The sequence below is a fragment of the Bombus fervidus genome, chromosome 9, assembly GCF_041682495.2.
Source record: "Bombus fervidus isolate BK054 chromosome 9, iyBomFerv1, whole genome shotgun sequence".
Lineage (NCBI taxonomy): Eukaryota > Metazoa > Arthropoda > Insecta > Hymenoptera > Apidae > Bombus > Bombus fervidus.
The window spans coordinates 8,807,061-8,827,344 of record NC_091525.1 but is presented as its reverse complement, the minus strand read 5'-3'; the positions used below and the strand labels follow the sequence as shown (position 1 = coordinate 8,827,344).

General features: G+C 37.9%; 1 protein-coding gene and 1 long non-coding RNA gene across 2 annotated transcripts in view; both read left to right on the top strand.

The window, feature by feature from the left end:
- The window catches only part of Sdc (Syndecan), a 237,766-nt gene that overhangs the window by 38,022 nt on the left and 179,460 nt on the right, over window positions 1-20,284 (top strand). The gene's annotated exons all lie outside the window — the stretch shown is intronic.
- Window positions 6,327-20,284, top strand: part of LOC139991075 (uncharacterized) — a 94,384-nt gene continuing 80,426 nt past the window's right edge. The window contains exon 1 of the long non-coding RNA XR_011800732.1: window positions 6,327-6,518. This is a non-coding gene — a long non-coding RNA (uncharacterized lncRNA). The remainder of the gene's footprint in view (window positions 6,519-20,284) is intronic.

The following is a 20,284-nucleotide window of genomic DNA, read 5'->3' as shown; positions in this document are numbered from 1 at the left end:
AGTACACAAGTCGTTTCCCTAAGCGAAATTTATCAAACGCCCACGCTTCCTCGACTACGAAATGTCAGTTGCAAAAAACTTGAGACCCCCTTCAGCCACTCGAGTTTCATCATGCACCATGGATGAGCCTCGTAAATTCACAGCGTGTCTCCAGCTGTTTTCCTCGCCCCGTAACGCTTCTGTTCTCGGTTGCCGTTTCTTCCGCCTCCGTGACCAACGTATTCCCCCGTTTCATCCGTCTACCCTTCCCTTTCATTCTCCGTTTCTATGTTTTCCCTTTCTCTCTTATCCACAACCCTTTTCGCCCTTTGTCGCATGGATATAATTAATTCCGGTGTATCTGGCGCGTGTGATGGGAAACGGGGCCAGCAGAGGCATTGTTCCTTGACTCTTTCACCCTCTGTCCTTTAACGGTAGAGCTGCCAACATCGTCAAATGAAAGCCAACCCCGCGAAAAGGATTTGTGTACGAAAGAACGCACTCGCGGATTGTGTATTGAGCGTGTAATTCGAAGATTCGCTAGAGATCGCATGGGTTTCTTGGTTTAATTGATTGGCTTTGATCTCAGTTAGGTTAGGTATGGTGCCGTTTGAAAGGTTAGAACTTTGTAGGTTAGAAATATTAGGTGGTAGTTTTTATCGCGTTCAATTTAAGTTAGGTTATGCTAAAATTATCAGACTGTGGGGTTTTTGATACTTGTGGAAAGTTGGAAAAGATGGGCTTCCGTTTTATCGGGTTACTTTAGGTTGGATAATAATATAGGTTAGGAACGTTAAGTGGTAGTTTTATTAGGTTTAATTTCACTTAAGTTTGAGTTAAGTAAGTAGATCGTGTAGAGTCTTAGGGATTTATGAAAAACTAAAAGAAATTTTAAGAAATTGATTTGACTTAGGTCTTACTAGCTTCGATTAAGATTAGATAAGCAGATCGTCGATTTTTACATATTTATGGGAAATGAAATGGTTTTTGGAAAGTTGATTTCGGTTAGGTTTTATCGCACTCGGTTTGATAATAAGTAGATTATGAATTTTCAGATATTTGTAGAGTATTGAAAAGATCAATAGTACACTGAATGTATGTAGTATGCAAAACTGCGTAATCTAAAACATTGGTCACGTAAGAAGATAGCATAAATAATCAAAGATAAATATCAGCAAACGATAATCTGTTGTTAATTAATCTTTGGAACAAACGGAAGAAATAGAATAACGAAGATAATTGTAATATTTCAAGAATAAACTGATGGACATCAGATGAACGTAAAACGATGTCTCTTTTTTGAATCAGAGAAGCAGAAGTTACATCTTGAACTTAATGAATGGTATCTTGGTTCGTGGTTATCGTGAGGATTTTATTACAGTCGTCTCGTTTCTGACTGCAATTTGGTCTCTGTTTCATTTCATCAGTCTTTTCCGCAAGATTTAATGACTGAAACGTCTAATAAACTAGCGTTTCGGTGTCCGGAAACAACGATCTCGTTCACGGATCTCGTTGGCCTTCAAGTGGGAAGAAACTTCACTGGTTGCTTCGTATTTCTCTGTATTATAACCACTTGGCTTTGTATTTAATTGACAACTGTATAAAATGACTATTTCTTCTTTTCTTTCTTCTATATATATATATAATTAAATAATTATTTATCTGTTTTCTTGAAACAGTCATTCTATCAATTTCATTATTTTCTCAAATTATGTATTCGAATATTATGTATCGTCATAGCTACATTTCGCAGTATACTATATTCTTCATCATCGCTTGGCTTCGTATTTAATCGATTTTACGACGTAGAATGACTATCCCGTTCTTTAATAATGACGTGGCTGTTGATAAAGTATTATTTAACGTGATACGCCTTATATAACTAAACATATAATTATTTGTTTGTTTTATTCAGCCAATCATTTTATCAATTTTCTCCTTCTCTTAATTTATTTATTCGAACATAGTGATTACACTTATGAGTACATTATAATCTTCATTATCATATCGTATTTCCAACGCCAGCAGAACGTCAAGACAATATTCCACGTTTCTCGTTTCTAACCTCAGGAGACCAAACTGAAAACGTCTGTTTGGATAATAAAGACGTTTCACATTCCTATTAGAAACATCGAATAATAAAAATATATATTATTCCGGTTCTATCGGTTAACCATACTATTCGCGTTATTTCAAATAATACAGATAATCTGTAAAACAGATCCTGAGAAAATGATTAATAACCTAAGTAACCCAATATGTACTAAACTTAAACCCAACTTATTAGGCAAACTCGCCCTAAGTCCGATTCTTTGCAGATCGAGAAGGAAATCTGTGTTTTCTAACGGTGCGACGTGAGATTAGGTTGACGTCGGAGACCCACCATAAAGGAGAGATTGTCGACCGCTAGATAGTGAAAAAGAAAAAGAAAAAATACTAACGAACACGGTGAATATGACTTAGTTGCCAGCTCGGGCGGACCCGCAATGACTTAGTTGCCAGTTTGGGCGGACACGCAATGACTTAGTTGCCAACTTGGGCGGACCTGCAATGACTTAGTTGCCAGCTTGGGCGGACCTGCAATGACTTAATTGCCAGCTTGGGTGGACCTGCAATGACTTAGTTGCCTGCGCATATTTCGTTCTGTACTTCGAATTTATTCGTCTGGTTGCGTTCGGTTGAGTCGATCGTTCGGACGAACGTGCAGTCGTTTTTCTCGAGGCTCTGTCGATCGGTCGCTGCAAGATCCTAGACAGCGGTGCTTCGATCTTCCAATCGTGGACTATTCTCTGATTCCCTAAGTCCCGCTACAGCAAGTTTAACCGATTACTCAAACTGTTAGGTTTGCTTGGATGTTTAATAACCTGTTAAACATATGTACGTGTAGATGAAGTTTGTTGGATACAGTATACTATTTATTACACTAAATCAACGTCTTTTCTTCCTTGATGAATCTCTGACGAATGAATCTACAGATACGAAAGGATCGAGCTCGACGACTAATGCAGAACATGATAGAAAAACAAAACGAGGAAATCATCGTGTTTTATACTGCACTTAGTGACATGGAAAAATTCGCCAATTGGAATTGATTAAGTACCTTCTGAGAGGTGCAGTTTTCTGACAGAATAAGAGAAGACAGAATCTCGTTTGCAGGAAATTCGAATTTGAATAGAAAGACAGGCTGGTAGCCATAAAAGTTGTGAAAAGTATATTATCTGGTTCGTCGAGTTTATTTGTTGCTAGAAGATGAGGTAAATAACAGAAAATTGCAAGGTAAATTTACAAAATAGCATTCACAACATCGTCACATTTTTCTGCTTCTCAGTCCATGGAGTTGGTCAACGCTGCTTCTGAACGACTCAATTATTAATTATAATTAACTACCAATGTTTCTGGTAGAATTTTATTCTTCCTTTTTATATAACAAACAAGTATCCATCTTTGACGATTTTATAATATCAAATGAATGAAAATTACATTTTGCACTTAGTGACTTAGTGATATGATTTTGGCTCACATTTCACAGGTTCATCGAACTTGTCCAACCATACGGTCACATTGTTACGGAATCCAACAGAACTCTGAATTTTGTTGGCAATTCTTTTTCATACTCTTGTTAGGCCACGCAGAATCTTTTCACTAGTCGTTTGATCTCTTCGCCACGTTAGATACGTGCGTCTAATAGAAAGAATGTAATACAGATTTCTTAGCCTGGCCACTCGTAAATCGAAACATAGAATGATGTATCAACATTGCGATTGCAATTCCATAATGAACGCACTCGAAATGAACGCACTCGAACAACTGTATGCGATCTGCTCTTCGTTTTCAGATTAATTAATAGGGTTGCACGGTGTTCACGATTACCCGAGAAAATTCATTTTGTGCACCTACGAGATAGTTCGGAATATTTCAGTCTTTCTACTCACTTCGGTTTCTCTGACACCAAATAAAACCTCCGCAGGGAAAAAAGAAAGAAGGGGGTAAGAGAAGAGCAAAAAAAGAAGACGAAGAAGAATCTCAATGCACGTGAAATTCTCTTCGATTACACGGGAGCACTCGATCGTCTGGAGTGTACCGCTCGAGATAATTACGAAACTCAGCGGCAAGAGGAAGCGCAAGAGGGACAGACGTAGGAACAACCGGGTAGAATCGTCGTGGAAGCCAATGGCGGCCGCGTAGCCGGCCGAGATATCGATAGAACCAGCGTGCAGTTATTAGGTGAACGTGCCTCTCGATATTGCAGTCTATAATCGAACGCCATTGCCACGTCAACGGAAATAGAATAGAAATTGGTATGGAAATGGCCGCGAGAACAGCTGCCGCTGTTGGCTTCTACTACTTTCGTTTTCTCGCGCGTTCTCCACATTTCCACGCCGGTCCAATCGATCGATTCCACGACCGCCGTATGGCATTGTTCATCCCTTGACGTGCGATTTAACGATTTAACCGTCGCTAGACGAGCCACGTCTTGTGTACGATGTTGCTGGCGGATCGTGGATCTTCGCGACGCGTTCGTGAAGAATGGAAAATTTTGGCTCCCCGATGGCCGTCAATCGGTTAACTGCGGAATTTTGTTTTAAAAATCCCTTAATTAAAATGAAGCAACGACGAGTATACACGTCGAACGCAGGGCCAATGTCTCTGTTGGAGATTTTACGAAAGAGGTACAGCGACACGAGCAAGGATTGCGTTTTTCAAAAATTAACAATTCGTTGTTGGCAAAGGTATCGTTATACCGATACACGCAGTGAAATAGACAAATTGTGTTGGGGAAAATAATTTATCAAAAAGTCAAAGAAACTTAATTTATAAAAATTATATAAGCAATGCGTTATACGCAGTCCAACCGATGTACCAAAGAGAATAATCAAATAATCGAACTCTCTTTTATAAAATGCATAATAGTTTTACTGGAAGTACAAAAGAAACATACCGCTAAATATCAGTTAAGTCACTTTTTATACTAAAATTTTGAGCGTTTATAGTAAATTTTTATTTCACGCGACGAGCATACTCGCCGACCGTGTCGAAATAAAGTTTTGGATTTAGGCGAATCCACGTCGAACGCAGTTAACCGGTTAACGTTCACGTGATCTGTATCGGAACTGTATCCCGGACAACTATCATCATCCGAGTCATTATCGTTTGCAGTCGCGTCGGTCGAATCCATGCGACTTGATCAATCAATCTGCCCGTAAGACTTTTTATCCTAGCCACTTAGATACAGTTGTTTTAATTGCATTTTAACAAGAACATTACGTACGGCATACTTCCATAGCTTAGCATATTTCCTACAATCTGTAAGTTCGTCGTTAAATCTCTCTCTCTCTTGCTTGTTCGATTTGAACTCACTGGAAACTTCAATTCACGTGACACTTGAAGTTTCCTCGAAATTGATTTAAACTTATTATTTATTCGATTCGAACCGGAAGTAACTTGAGGTTCAGCTGACTTGATCATTTCACTAGGATTCTGTTCTGGCGTTTTTCCACCAGATTCGTCAGCCTGTTTCTCATTTTCACCGGATAGCTCTTTTTTCACTTTTCACCGCACTTACGCTACAGGGGAAGAGGCGAGGCCATTGTTGGCACGAGCAAGGATTTAATTTCCACGAGCCGGTCGTTGTTTAATCCCTGGCTCGTGGCTGGATTAGCCTCTATCGAGGCGATCCTGATGATGGAACTTGCTACCTTCTAGGATTTTCGGCTGATCCAACACTTTACTGGATTTCTTCTTTCCTCTAGGCGACTCGTTCTTCTCAAACTTTCCGCGGTTTGTCGCCGATTTCAGTCGTTCCACCAACTTATGCGTCGTTGAATAACACACATTGGAATAACACACATTTCTGTTAAGATCTGAAAGTGTACATTCCGTATACATTTCTGAGTATACAATTCTTTGAACCATTTAATACACATGTTTTTGATATGGAAATACTCGTCAGAACAAATTGGTTTTTATTTAATTTAATCGATTATCTTAGCGCAATTATGCAACAATGATATTTATGGATTTACGATTATGATGTTTTAATAGAATATTTGGATGTTGAATGTTGTAATAAAATATTTGGATTTTATATATGTGTATGTTTATATGTATTAATGTTTTAATATATTTATTAAGATTCGTGTAATACAATATATATTAACATTTATACGTATAATGCATCTTGTAAATAATATGCCGTATATTCCTCTGCTTTGTTATTGGTTTTTCATTATAAAGAAGCTCGATAAGTTTTAGTAATAAATGGAGAAAAAATTAGCAAAATTAAGAAGTGAAATGTTGATTAAAATAATTCGTGGTAGAATTAAGAATTTCCATCTTTTTCTCCACCCCAATAGCTTGCGTTAAATGTCGTTTTTCTGTTGTAAATAATACGATAATTCACATTTGCGCGTTTAATTTAATCTGAATTAAATTTGAACACGAAGATGTTTGATATCTCGGACAGGTTACAAATTACATTTTCTTTTTCTGTTACAGGTATGTGTCACACGAACTATGGTCGAACTTAGGTGGAAAGGAGCGTGAGTAGAAGATCGTTTATCGGATATTTGTACGAAACTTTAAATTGGAAAATCGTAGATTTCTTCTTAACTTTGAAATTAATAAATCACGCGTTATTAATCTCTTGTAACTTTGAATTTTACGATTAAAATTAAATCTGTACGCAAAGATTTAATTTTATTATATTGTTATTATATTAGTTTAACCCTCGCCTAGGTTTACAGAAATTCCAATTGCAGATTTACGTAGATTATTTCATTTTTATCCGAAACAATTCAATGTAATCGTATGAATTTCTGTATTTTATAGCTCATGCATGGAAGTAGAATTTTACGATCGCTCGAGACAGGCATTTCAAATTAAAATGAAATAATCCTAAGCTAATTGTTTTGATTGCTTTCTACCCGATACAAATTGATAGTTAATATAGCACGCTATAGCTAACTATTTGTAACAATAAATTATGGTTAATCTCGATACACAATATATAATTTACAGTGCATAGTAATTTGTTGTATCATAGTCGCTATCAGTCCAGGGTTAAAATAATACAGTATAATTTCGAATAATTTATAATGTATAATGTACTGCAATATGCAATTCATATGCTAGCCAAATATCATCCAACTCGACGTTTAAATTCAGAATTAAGCCCTTCGTTTACAATATCGAAACACACTCGCCATACAGATCAATGATTCCTCCTTAAAGATATGGTTTCTATCATTCAGATTATAATTTCTGTATTGCATTTGCTAGAAACTTCAATTTTATCTTCGATTTTTTATTAACCATTGGAAAACACGAATTTATAATATTTCAAGATTTCGTATCTGACTGATCATTGAGGTGTCTAAAAGATTACGAACCAAGCGGTCAAACAACAAACAGTTCACCATGTACAAGTTACATACAACAATTACGTACAACAATTTATAATATGCGATGGATACAATGGCAGGTAAAAGAAAGTGTAAAATCCACCACGAATTTTGGTAACTTTCGTACCAAAGATCTTCCGTCATACTGGGAACAGTCATCTATTCTACGGTATATATTGTGTTGGCAACTAAGTGATTGCGGATTTTGTCATTAGGTGATAATGCAGTTAGTTGCCAACCCAATAACAGATTTTTCCGTTGCTCCTATTAAATGTAACTCCATTTTCTAAAGTTACACGGTCTTTTCGTTTACGAACTTTCTTTCGTCCGCCACTGTAACGTACAATTTACATCCCGCGCAAGTGTCAAGTATAAAATTCTAAATTCACCTAAATCATAAAAATACCACGATTCTTTGTTGTATTGGTCGCGCAATGCTGTATAACTCGCGAACGAAAGTCACTTGATGCTCGAGAAGAATCTCGACTCGCCTTCAAATACAAATCTGTCGACTGGCTGAAGTATCTGGGCTGAAGCATCTTCGCGCGATCTTGCGACGATCAAGCATCAGCCAGTTGAAGAAAAACCAACCAACCAACCAATTCTGTTAACTAATCGAATACAGTCCCAAAGGGTTAAAATCCCAGCCGTTTTCACCGACGCCATAAAGTATTTTCATTCTACCATTGCAGTACGAACTATTCGTTCATATTTCACCTGGTTGGCTGGTTCTCCTTCTCGAACTCGGAACTTCCCTTAATCGGATCCCAGTGGCTGGTTTCCAGCAAAATTTTCCTCGTAACCGGACCGAGGCGAAGTCTCCGGGAATTGTCTTCTCTCTCTCTTTCTCTCGCTTGTTCGCTCGCTCGTTTCGAGGAACATTCTCGCGGAAATAAAGCGGTTCTTCTATGTGTAGACACAGTTGTCGATGGTAATCTTGGAAACGTTGCGCTAAGGGCTGGAACGTTTTTCAGATTCTGCGGTTTCTTTTTCTTTTCTTTTTTTTTTTTTTTTTTTTTAAGGAATCAGTCGATTTTTCTTCTCTATTTCTTTTTTTTTTTTATTTTCTCTCAGAATTTCGGTAGTTTTAACGATTATTTTCTTTTGTCTTATTAAATGATTGAATAGAATGACGATTATCTGGTGTTTTATTTTGTTTCTTTTTAGTCTACAGTATATTTGAAATTGACAGAGTTTGCTTCTTTTGAATTTGTTTCTTCCGAGGGTAAGAGAACATTTTCAAAGGACGTTGAATCTTTTTCTGCTGTTTCTTAAACAGCAGACAAATTTGTCTATCCTTCTAATTACATTTAGTCTTCTTTTTTTGAATTACATTTAATTAATTAATTAATGGTGAATAGTATTTTTCTTCAACGTCAGTTGTTCGATTAAATCGATGAGTGTTTCGTGTGCAGCCTTTGTACAGTTTAAGTGTATAGTTTCTACTATGTCACAGTTTTCCTATCTAAAAGCTGTCGTTTATTTCTCCAATGAACTAACATCATATTAAATAAAAATCCGAAAATACGGAGAATATCTTCTGAAACGTTTATTTAATCAATCGCGACAAACGTAATATCGTAATAAAGCGTCGCAAATACATATGACGTAGGTACGAGTGATATATCAAATTAATTATGCAGCAAGAATGCGGTTTATCTTTGTCATAATCGAACTTTGAACTCCTTGGTGAACGTGACACAGTTATTAGGAGACAGCGGATTAAAAAGTTCATCTCGGACAAAGGTTAATCTTGAAGGAAAGTTTCGACGTTGTTTGTTTCAATCGTTTCTGATTTGATTCTTAATCGGATTAAGTCACGCCTGGCCGTCTTTCGTGTTTTCGTAATTCTGCGACGAGGAATTCAGACCGAGCAATTTACAAAACAATCGTTTCCTTATTCTGAAGATTCCTCGTTTTCAACTTTCAACGTTTTTAACGTTTAAGCTTCCAATCCCTGCACGTTTAAGACGCGAAACTCATAATAATTACACGGTACGTGTTCAATTTATTATATTTAGCGTGGAAATTCCATTCGTTATATATGGTGTCTAACTTTCTAAATTTTCAATTTATTATCTATAACATTCTATTCCTATCGTAATATTCGTAATATTCGTAGTAATACGGTGGCTCGAGTCACTCTTCTATTACACCATGAAAGAACCGAAGAAGACCGCTTCGTTTGACTGGATCTGAAAACTGTTGGAAGATGTTCTAAGTAAAAACTAATTACAACTTAACACTTTGACTGCCACGTTGGTCATATATGACCAGAGCGCTTGAACTTCTTACGATTGTAAAAATTGTATGAAAATTGACAGTCAGGGAATTTTGAATACAACCGATAAATAGAAGATACTTTGAAATAAAAAGTGCCCCATTTAACGATTAAACATTTTTATTAGAACATCAATAAAAAAAAAATGAGAACAAATCTTGCATCTAACGGTGTACTGTGTTTGCATCCATATCTTTGAGGGGTAATCTACGAATATTACTATAAACACAGCTTAGAAAATAATCGTAAATATTGTTTTATAATCATATAATTGAAGTTAGAAGAGTGCACATACCTTGCTATTATATATAGAACGAGCAAATACCGTTTACTAATATCTTCTACACGTTTCAACGATATATTCTGCACGTTTTGCTTACGACGAAATAACGAATGCGAATGGTTTGTTGAAATAAACGAAGCCTCGTTATAATGTGTCGCTAGCAAGGCGCCACGGTGGCCACCCGTGACCACCAATAAGATAAACGGTCCATTGGGGAAGAATGTTGTCTTACATCGTCAATTTATTATTATTTTGCCATTATATGCTTTGAATAATAAAAATACTCTCGTGGCGTCCTGAGCGAAACATGTGATTTCGACGTGGCAGTAAAAATGTTAACTTATAATCGTAACGAAACGGGAAAACGAAAAAGATGGACGCGAGAACTCGATACATTGAAATTTATTTCTTCTTCTTACGGTATTAGAAATGGCGAAGATGCAGTGAGAACCGCTGCCGGTTTTACGATTCGCCCCGATTCCCGTTCATTCTCTGGCCGCTCTTTCCACGCTACGTTTCATGGAATTAACTCGCCTTGAGCCACGGCTATATTTCAGCCCTTTTATACCGGTCCTCGGAACGTATTTGCTCTGCAACCGGGCCACCAGATACGGGGTCGCGCGTTTAAGGGAGAACGTTGAATTTTAATTCCCGAAGAAGGAACAGGTCTTTCTCTACTCATTTTGCTGTCGGTCCACTGCTTCTTCGCGTTCGTTACTCGTTTACCGAGTAATTTGGATGCTTTAGCTGCTGCTACTCACCGACCCTGTAAAGCTCGCCGCAGCACATATTACGAACTATCGTCAACGCTACATACAGGTCACTTGATTTTATCTTTAGATTTCTGCAAGAAATTCAAAAATCCTGTGACACTGGAAACTCTCAGTACAGTCCTCTGGTTGTTGTAGGATTCTTCTGTAGGATAAGGTAGCTAAATTTCGTCCCACGAATGCTTTCTTGGCATTTATCCAAAAGTAAATGGATTTTTTAATTCCACGAAATTTGCACGATTACCTTGGAAGCTTAGTAACGAACAGGTGTAATCGATGTTTTGCGAAGGTTCATACAAACATAGTAAAAAATATATATGCAAAGGGACACGTTTTTCGGTTGTTGAAAGAACTGCTGCTAATCTCGTTCCTTTAGTTTTTAGTGAGAAAATAATTATATTGCTCGCCTCGATGTGCTTTAAATATGTTCTGTTGTTAAACTGTCTATTATCTTGTCTTATTTGATCTATTATTTGTCTTATATATATAGTTCTATATATTTTGATTATTGCATAGTATATATGGATCTGTTTGTGGATAGGAAAAATGACGATTGTATACAAAAATCACATGCAAATTTTTTAATTCGCGATGTGGATGTGCACAGCTCGTTCCACCGTCTGAAGCATGCGGTGCATCCGATCCACTTTCTTCCCCTCGGATCATTCGAAAATCGATTGCCATGTATAAAGCAGAACACATTTTGATCTCAGTGATTCTGTTTCCAATTTATATTTCGAATTTCTTCCTGAAAAACACGTTTCTAATTTCATCTCCGGTCATCTGCCTAAGAGACGAAATTTAGGCACAAAACGATCTTTCATCGTAATTGCCAGTTGTAATGGATCAGTGGCACAACGAGATCGCCACTTTGAAATACGAAAATGGAAACAATATACTACACATCGTGAAAAATAAATGACGGGATTGCTTAGGTACTTTAGATCACTTGCTTTATACTTTAGGTAGTCTAAATGTTGAATTACCACTTCGTATATTAAGAAGTAATATTCAAGAAAACGAATGTTAAGAATAATAGTATATTAAGAGATAATAATAATAAATAATTAAGAAATAACGTAGTGCACAGAAGACACTTGGAAATGACGAATTCCTTCCGCTTTGCTGTCACTTAACTAGCAGCATTTCTATTCTAAATTGCCTTTTATAGATTGCAACACTTAACAAAGATTGATCAGGAGACCAAATTTGGGCCTCTTGCTTCTTCCAGTCATATCACTGCCTGGAGTTGATACAAACATGACGAAGCCTCAAATTTGCTTCTATCGAATAGAAGATCAACGTTATTCCAGCCATATCGCTGCCTGGAGTTGATACAAACATGACGAAGCCTCAAATTTGCTTCTATCGAATAAAAGATCAGCGTTATTCCAATCATATCGCTGCCTGGAGTTGATACAAACATGACGAAGCCTCAAATTTGCTTCTATCGAATAAAAGATAAGCGTTATTCCAGTCATATCGCTGCCTGGAGTTGATACAAACATGACGAAGTCTCAAATTTGCTTCTATCGAATAAAAGGTCAACGTTATTCCGGTCATATTGCTGCCTGGAGTTGATACAAACATGACGAAGTCTCAAATTTGCTTCTATCGAATAGAAGATCAACGTTATTCCAGCCATATCGCTGCCTGGAGTTGATACAAACACGACGAAGTCTCAAATTTGCTTCTATCGAATAAAAGATCAACGTTATTCCAGTCATATCGCTGCCTGGAGTTGATACAAACATGACGAAGCCTCAAATTTGCTTCTATCGCATAAAAGATCAGCGTTATTCCAGTCATATCGCTGCCTGGAGTTGATACAAACATGACGAAGTCTCAAATTTGCTTCTATCGAATAGAAGATCAACGTTATTCCAATCATATCGCTGCCTGGAGTTGATACAAACATGACGAAGCCTCAAATTTGCTTCTATCGAATAAAAGATCAGCGTTATTCCAGTCATATCGCTGCCTGGAGTTGATACAAACATGACGAAGTCTCAAATTTGCATTTATCGAATAAAAGATCAACGTTATTCCGGTCATATCGCTGCCTGGAGTTGATACAAACATGACGAAGCCTCAAATTTGCTTCTATCGAATAAAAGATCAGCGTTATTCCAGTCATATCGCTGCCTGGAGTTGATACAAACATGACGAAGTCTCAAATTTGCTTCTGTCGAATAAAAGATCAACGTTATGTTTCCATTTTTTTAAAACGATCTATTTATAATACCATCGGTTTTGTCTCGGAGTGTGAAATTATTATACTTTCGCCGTTATCGAGGTGGCCATAGTTTCGCAACAAATTTTGCCGGCTCATGTTGGGTCGTTTCGCGACGCGGCAAGTGGAAGGTTGGACTGTTTTCGTGAACAGTGGCATATCTCGCGTTATGTCAGCCTTACGAGTCACGAAGATTTCTTTGTAAATTTCACAAAGCCTCTGCTCTAAAATGTACACTGTTTTCAGTTATGTCGCTATAAACGTGAAGCAACGATATAGCCGTCGCGTTACGCTAAATACGTTCAGGTTGTTGAAAGATCGCAACGTAAATTCCTGCGTTTCGTATCACGTTCCATAGGCTGGCATATTCGCAGTTACGACGCTGCGCTCCATAGACTGGACATTCCAACACTCGAGCACCGGAGAAAGCTAGCTGACATTTCATTGCTTGTCAAAATTATAAATAACTTAATAATTGTCCATAGCTCGCTACTTCAGCTAATTAGTTTCAATGTACAAACACGTTCTTTACGCAACGCTCCTGCTTACCGTATCGAATTTTTTAATAGCCAGGATTCATCCATTACGACTTATCATCGATTCATTTGAACATGCAACTACGTGAATAATATCACCGACCGAGTTGATATCTTCTCTGGGTAAATCAATAAACGCGGACGAGCGATTATAAAACTGACTCTGCTACTCTCCCAGCAAACTGTACTCGCTTCTCTGCCTCTACTTTTATATCCGTATCTTGTTTTCGATTAATTCTCTACTTTTTCCTCGTCTGTTTTGTACCGACGGGACTGCGGTCCGTTAATTGGATCAATAAATAAATAAATAAATAAATAAACAGCCTCTGTTCGACGAAAAATTCATCGAAAGAAAGAGAAAATAGAGAAATCTCGATTGTTTTACGAAATTCTCTTCTTCGATTTGATCGTTCGTTGTTTGGTCGCGATTATATACAGAGCGCGACGAACGGCAGAACAAGTGACGACAAGGCGGCAAAAGATAAATCAACCTCATAGAGAGCCGCTGTCCGCGAAGCGTCGCTTCAGAGACGCGCATTAGGTGCGTTGCTGCTAACAGTACGCTTCCATGTAGCGGTCATTGTAAAGTAACGCGCACCTGTGCACCTGTCGACGAAACAACAACGGAGCGTTTTCGTCGCGACGACTGGCGCTAACAACGTCGGTAGCGAGCCGTACGTTGCAACCATAAACGAATATGTGTAGTGATGCGGGGTGAAAGTGTCCTTCTCGTCGCTCTTCGTTTTAATAACGAGACGAAATGTATGCTTGTGTACGTTTCGTAGACTGAACACCGGCGTAGACGTATCGTCGCATCTAATAAACCACGTTTAAGCTTCTACGAAGCTACGTTTCGCGGACAGCTGGCCATAGATTTATACGAAATAGACCATCGAGCTGATACAGTTACCGAGCAGCCACGCTACGACCGATCTCTGTCGTTTTTATTGTAGCATCTATCCAAGCTGCAAATAAAGCTAGTAACGAACGATTATTTCGACAACGAATCTTTAACCCTTTGCACTGCTATGTCGAGTGTGACTGGACATCAGTTTTTATCTGAGGAGCTCCTTTCTCACTCGACATTCTTTCAGTCCCATCTTTTTGTGCGAAAGAAAAGCAGGATCGCATCCAATCCTGGTAATTGTTTCAAGATATATCATACACTTAAAAATTACAAAACACAACAATAGTGTGAATAGAACTGGTATTTAAGTGAATTTATTCTTCCTTATATTTTAATTAAAGTAAATTTCAAATAAAACACTTAAAAGCGTTGAGAGCTGCTGGTAACGAAATTGAAATAAAATTCTCAGTGCAGAGGGTTAATAACCGCGGTGCAGCCGATTTTCTGACAAGATAATCCCAAAGATCGTACAGATAAATCTATGACAGTCAAATCATGGGAATTATTAGCAATTATTAGCATTTCGACGCTCGTCCGTGTGTCCATACGTCGATCACAGTGCCCACCATAAACGCCAATTTTCCCGCTGCTAGGCCCGCGACGCAGACGAGCGATTTGCGGCGAACCACCGCAGCGGATTGCAAGAACAAGCAAACGCGTATCCATGTGCACCCGTTGCTTTGTGCAACAGAAGAACTCGGTCTCTCTGTTGCTCCAACAGCGTCGCAACGACGTTGTACGGCAAAATGCCGGTCGTCCGCATCCAGCGTATAACCACGACCTTCGTGAAAAAGCCATGGAATATAGAAGATTGCCCGTAGAAGCGATTTCCACGGTTAAACCGGAACAGAAGAGACGAGAAAACGCGAGTTTGCCGCGTTTCCGGTCTCTCAGGGACCGAACAGCACGCTACGACGACGTTTTCTCGTAAGAGGGAGGATAATCGCGTTGCGTGGCTGCTGTCTCGAGATATCGAATGCAACGGGGCTGCAACGCGGCCACCACTTCCGCCTTTTCCTCCCTCGTCGATGGAAACGTTTACGATCCCGGCCGGTAAACTGTTGTCAACCACTTGGCTACAACGACTTTACGACTGCCGCAGAAACGTATATGCGAGCACGAAGAAGGGAAAAGAGTTGAACAGGTTGAAGAGAAATGGAAGATCGTGAAAGGGCGGAAGACTAACAGAGCTGTTTGTTGGCTGGGTTCGGTCGAATGGTCAACTTGGTTTATTACGTTGAATGGTCCGTGGAATTGTTGCAGAATTTTTCTTGATACGATTTCTTTTTATTATTTATTCTGCGTAGCATTCTCAGGGAACTTTTCATCCATTTTCTGTACCACAGTTTCCTGCAGAGGGTAGAGTAGACGGATTCTTTTTAATATCTCTGTTCTTTTTACGGTTCTTGGGAAAGTTTGCTTTTTTTCAGTGATTTTATATGCAAGAGTTGACTCGTCAGATGGTATCTTTTAATATTAGTATTTGGCGATGATTTTGTTTGTTTCATATCGACGATCTTTATCGAGAACTAGTTGTAGAGAAAGTTTGCTCCGTGGAAGCATAGTAGATGGATTGCTTTCTTTAACATGTTTATTCTTTTTAGAGTTCTTGGGAAAGTTCTTTTTTAATGGTTTTATGTGCAAGAGTTTACTCGTCAGCTGGCGCGTCCTTCGATATTCGTGTTTTAGTATTTGGCGGTGATTTTCTTTGTTTTACATCAATAACTTTTATCCAGCACTAGTTACGAAGAAAGTTTTTTCTTGACAGTCACTTACACTGGATGCTCTTTCCTTAACATTTATTCTTTTTAAACTTCTTGGCAGCCGCGTTTGCCAGGTGCCATTTTTTAATATTTCTGCTTTATGATATTCGAGGCTGATCTTGTTTCATGTTCCGTATAATAGTATACAGAGAGAAGTTTTCTCACAGTTACAGCTTTAATTTAATTTAATTCCTAAACACTTGAAGAATTTTCTTTGTAGACTGAGAAATTTAATTTTTTAATTACGTCATAAAGAAATTAGTTCCATCTTTTCATTGCTAAGTGGTTATAGCGTTTGTTCTTCACTGATTAAACTTTTCTTGAATCAATATACAATTATGATAATCTGAAGTATTTAAACAATTGTTAGGACAGATACGAAGATCAAGTTAAATCATTTTTTACACAGTAATAGATTTTTATATAAAACTTTAAAAATATTTAAAAATATCCAAATATTAGGTCGTCCGAAAAGTTTCTTTCGTTTTATAAGGAAACAATGGATGCACGACATTTTTCGTTTTATATTATTTTATCGAATTACGTATGATCCATTTTCTTCTATCGAAATAAAGATCACAATGTTCGACAGATTAGGTTTAAAGATGCATCGTTGTAAAAGACGTGTCTGCGAAAGAAAGACACTTTTCGCCAGCATCATGTTTTCTGTCATAAGTATCTTTGACATCACATGCATATGCTACGCACAAATATTATTTTAGATGCCATGCTATTGTAAATGTTGCTTCCTCCGCTGGTATATCAACAATCTTCTCTCCATGTTCATGACTTCTACCGACGACTATTTATAGAGGCAATTTTCTTGATAGGTTACAGTGGATCCTCCCTAAATTATTTTTTATAGCGGAGCTTGTATTAACATGATCAAAAAATTGGTTACAATTTTAGAACGTTATACGTGGATTGTTTATTTAAAGAACGTATGGAATTAGCGATCGCCGATAGACATCCAATGAAATCACGTTTCGTGGTATCGAGTTATTTCCAGCAGCGAATTATTTCGGCATACTTGGTATAGTTAATCCGCAAGATATTATCAATTAATTAACGTGGCTGCACAAGCGGAAGGGAATCAATGATCGAAATCGCGTATTTTCCGCGGACGTTAAAAAATACCAAGGGATACCGAATTTAATTGGTTTTTCGGTTTACCCTGCGCTCCAGTTTCGTTTCGTAAAAATACTTTTACGGATTGATGTTCATTTTTCGCTCGATTGATTGTGAAAATGAAACTCTACGGTTCAACAGAGGACACAACAAAAAAAAAAAAAAAAAAGAAGAAGAAAGAGAAATTCTTTACGTTACAAATAAAAGAAATATTTCACGCGATACGATGTACTATTGCAAATGTACTTTATATAATACGATATAGTATCGTAAATGGAAACTAAAATGAGAAACTGAAATTTCTCTTTGACGATACGTAGAAGCGAAAATTTTGTCATCGTTTAAATCATTCCATAGGACGCATCACTTGACAAGAAAATACAATATTAATATGGAATTTCGCTGAACAAACAACACGTGTCAGCATTTTATCAAACGATTCATTTCCAAATGAAATTTGCCAATTTTCCATCTCCAAATCTCTTATACAGATTTCGTATCTTTTCTAGAAAAATAATAATCGCGCGTCCCATCCAAAACACGCAACGAACTTAAACCTTGAACAACGTCGTCGCGTTGGAGTTTCTTATGTTTTTTCCAAAACTTGTACCAACTTCTTCCTTCTTGCAAAATTATTTCAAATGACTATAAAAATCGCGAATGGCCAGCGTATCAACGTAAACGCCTGAAACAATGAACTTTCTTCTGATTTTTGCTAATATTCCTACTCCACCTGAAATCTGTGAATTTTCTCTGCAACGTTGAACTTCATCCCGCTTTTTCTGCTTTCGCGTAGTTTTCGTTATATCGTGCGAGCAAAATGAACGCACCGAATCAAAACTACCCCGAGACACGCGAACAGCAACCCTTAACGGCGCCATTGGATCATTTCCACAGTTGCACGTTGCACACACGTTGCATCGCAGTCGAGTCGAAGTTGGAAAGTTTGTTGGTGTCCTAAAAGTAGCACGCGGATCGATATTGCAAACGGAAATCGGCCTGTTGTCGCTGAGATGGAGAGCGTTCTAACGTCCCTCGGGATAGGCCTGACCCAGATTCCTCGGTGAGCCGCGAGATGTTATCAATTAATTAACCAACGAGTGAGCAACGAACAGGAAGTTTGGCCACTTACGTTTGGACTCTTCCTCTTGCATCTTCTTCCGTTTAGTAGCCTCCGCTGAATTGAAACGTCTAGCGATCGATGAGAATAAGACAAATGAGTGACGAAGCGATATATTTTAGGTTTTTTCATTCGCGTCTTTTTTTTTCTTTTAGTAGAATTTTAATTACGCGAATAATGAATGTAGTAACGAATGCAGGAAATAGTATGTAGTTAAATATATATATGTATACTGTATTTTGAAAAGAGACATTCGAATGCTGAAAGAATTTCCAGAATTTTTCATTTGCCCCGCAAGTTTTATAAAAATCTGTAGGTAAAATTCCTGTCATTCTGGTAGTTCTGTAAGAGCTGTATAAAATTTTTGTATCGCTGCGGTGATTCTGGTGCAAACAAATCTCCAGAGATGAGAGTCAAAGCGACGCTAGAAGCCAGGCCAAAAGACCAGAACATAATGCTCGATACTTGCTTCGCCATGTTCAAAGGTTGCTCGACAACGAAGACTCGAAACACAGATGTAATAATAATATCCAGGCGAATACAAAGCTTACACATCTGATCAATCTAGGAGATCGCGGAAAAGCACTCGATTGACCTTCTTCTCTGACTACGCGTTCAATTAAATCACTACAAATTCCACGATGTATAATTAACATAATTGCACTAACGCGATTCAAGCTGACGTGTTCCTATTGGGATAAATGTCTACGCGTTATGCGAATCTACGCCAATGAACCAATTTACCGAATGTCCTTACTTGGGCAAATTTGTCTGTTCATTTATTCAGCGAAATTTATGAAACAAATTGATGAGTAGTAGGAAGTAGAAAAGGCTGCATACTTATGTGCTATTTAAAAAAAAGACATTCTTTTTAAGAAAAATTTTCTTTAAGAAGATTGCTTATGTAAAGGCTAGTGTCATTAAATATGGAGGGGGTATCATCACAGAAATTCATACGGCTTTGAGCATTTCAAGGTTGTTACAAGATTTCTTTGCTAAATTAATTCGCGTCTCGTGTTTGAACACGTGCACGAATAAATCTGCTTCTTTAATATATACATGATAAATGTAAAAAATCCATGGCACAGGTTTTCTGAGGAAACTACATGATGGGCTAACATACTTTCTTAAAATATTAAACTCTCTTTTGTAGTCCATCGACAGGTCTTTGAAATACTGAAATAAAAATATTGTAAGGTCGTATAAAGCAGTATAACACGTATAACAAATAAGTGGTGTTCTATTTTGTCAATGCATAACACTTCGGCAAGCAAAACGCTGTTCCCGGGGAAACTTTAGTTTTGGCACTCAGAGTCTCGTTTATTTCTGTTCTGCAATTGTCAGGCTTGGACGGAGAAAAAAAAAAAAAGAAAGAGAGAAACGAACGATATTCAAATTATTCGTAATCTAGCTAAAGCATAAGAGAGGGTTGCTGTCGTAGCCATCGTTATTCTCCGAAAACCTCGAAGACCGACCGCAGACCGCAAGAACCTCATCCCGTGGCTACGAGCAGAGCATTAATTAGAATCGCGCGAGACATTCTCGCGAAATATCGTCCAGGTCAATTAAAGATCGTCCCAGGCGGATTCCAGAGGAATTCCTGGCTGAAGGATCGATCGATCGATATATTAAACCCGCTTCGATTCCAACGTCTCGTGGTTCGCCCTCGTTCCTAGCTGGAATTAATGCACTTCTGTATACGATGTTCTAGATATACGTGGTATGGACGTAACTAATGTAACTATACGGGTACATGCATAACACGACTATACTGTACGGCTAAGATTTTCAACCGATGTCTCTCAAGGATCTTTAAAACATGCCATAACTTCGATATTCGATGCTTAGTTACGAATCATGAGACTTAGACATAGTGTGTTGTTA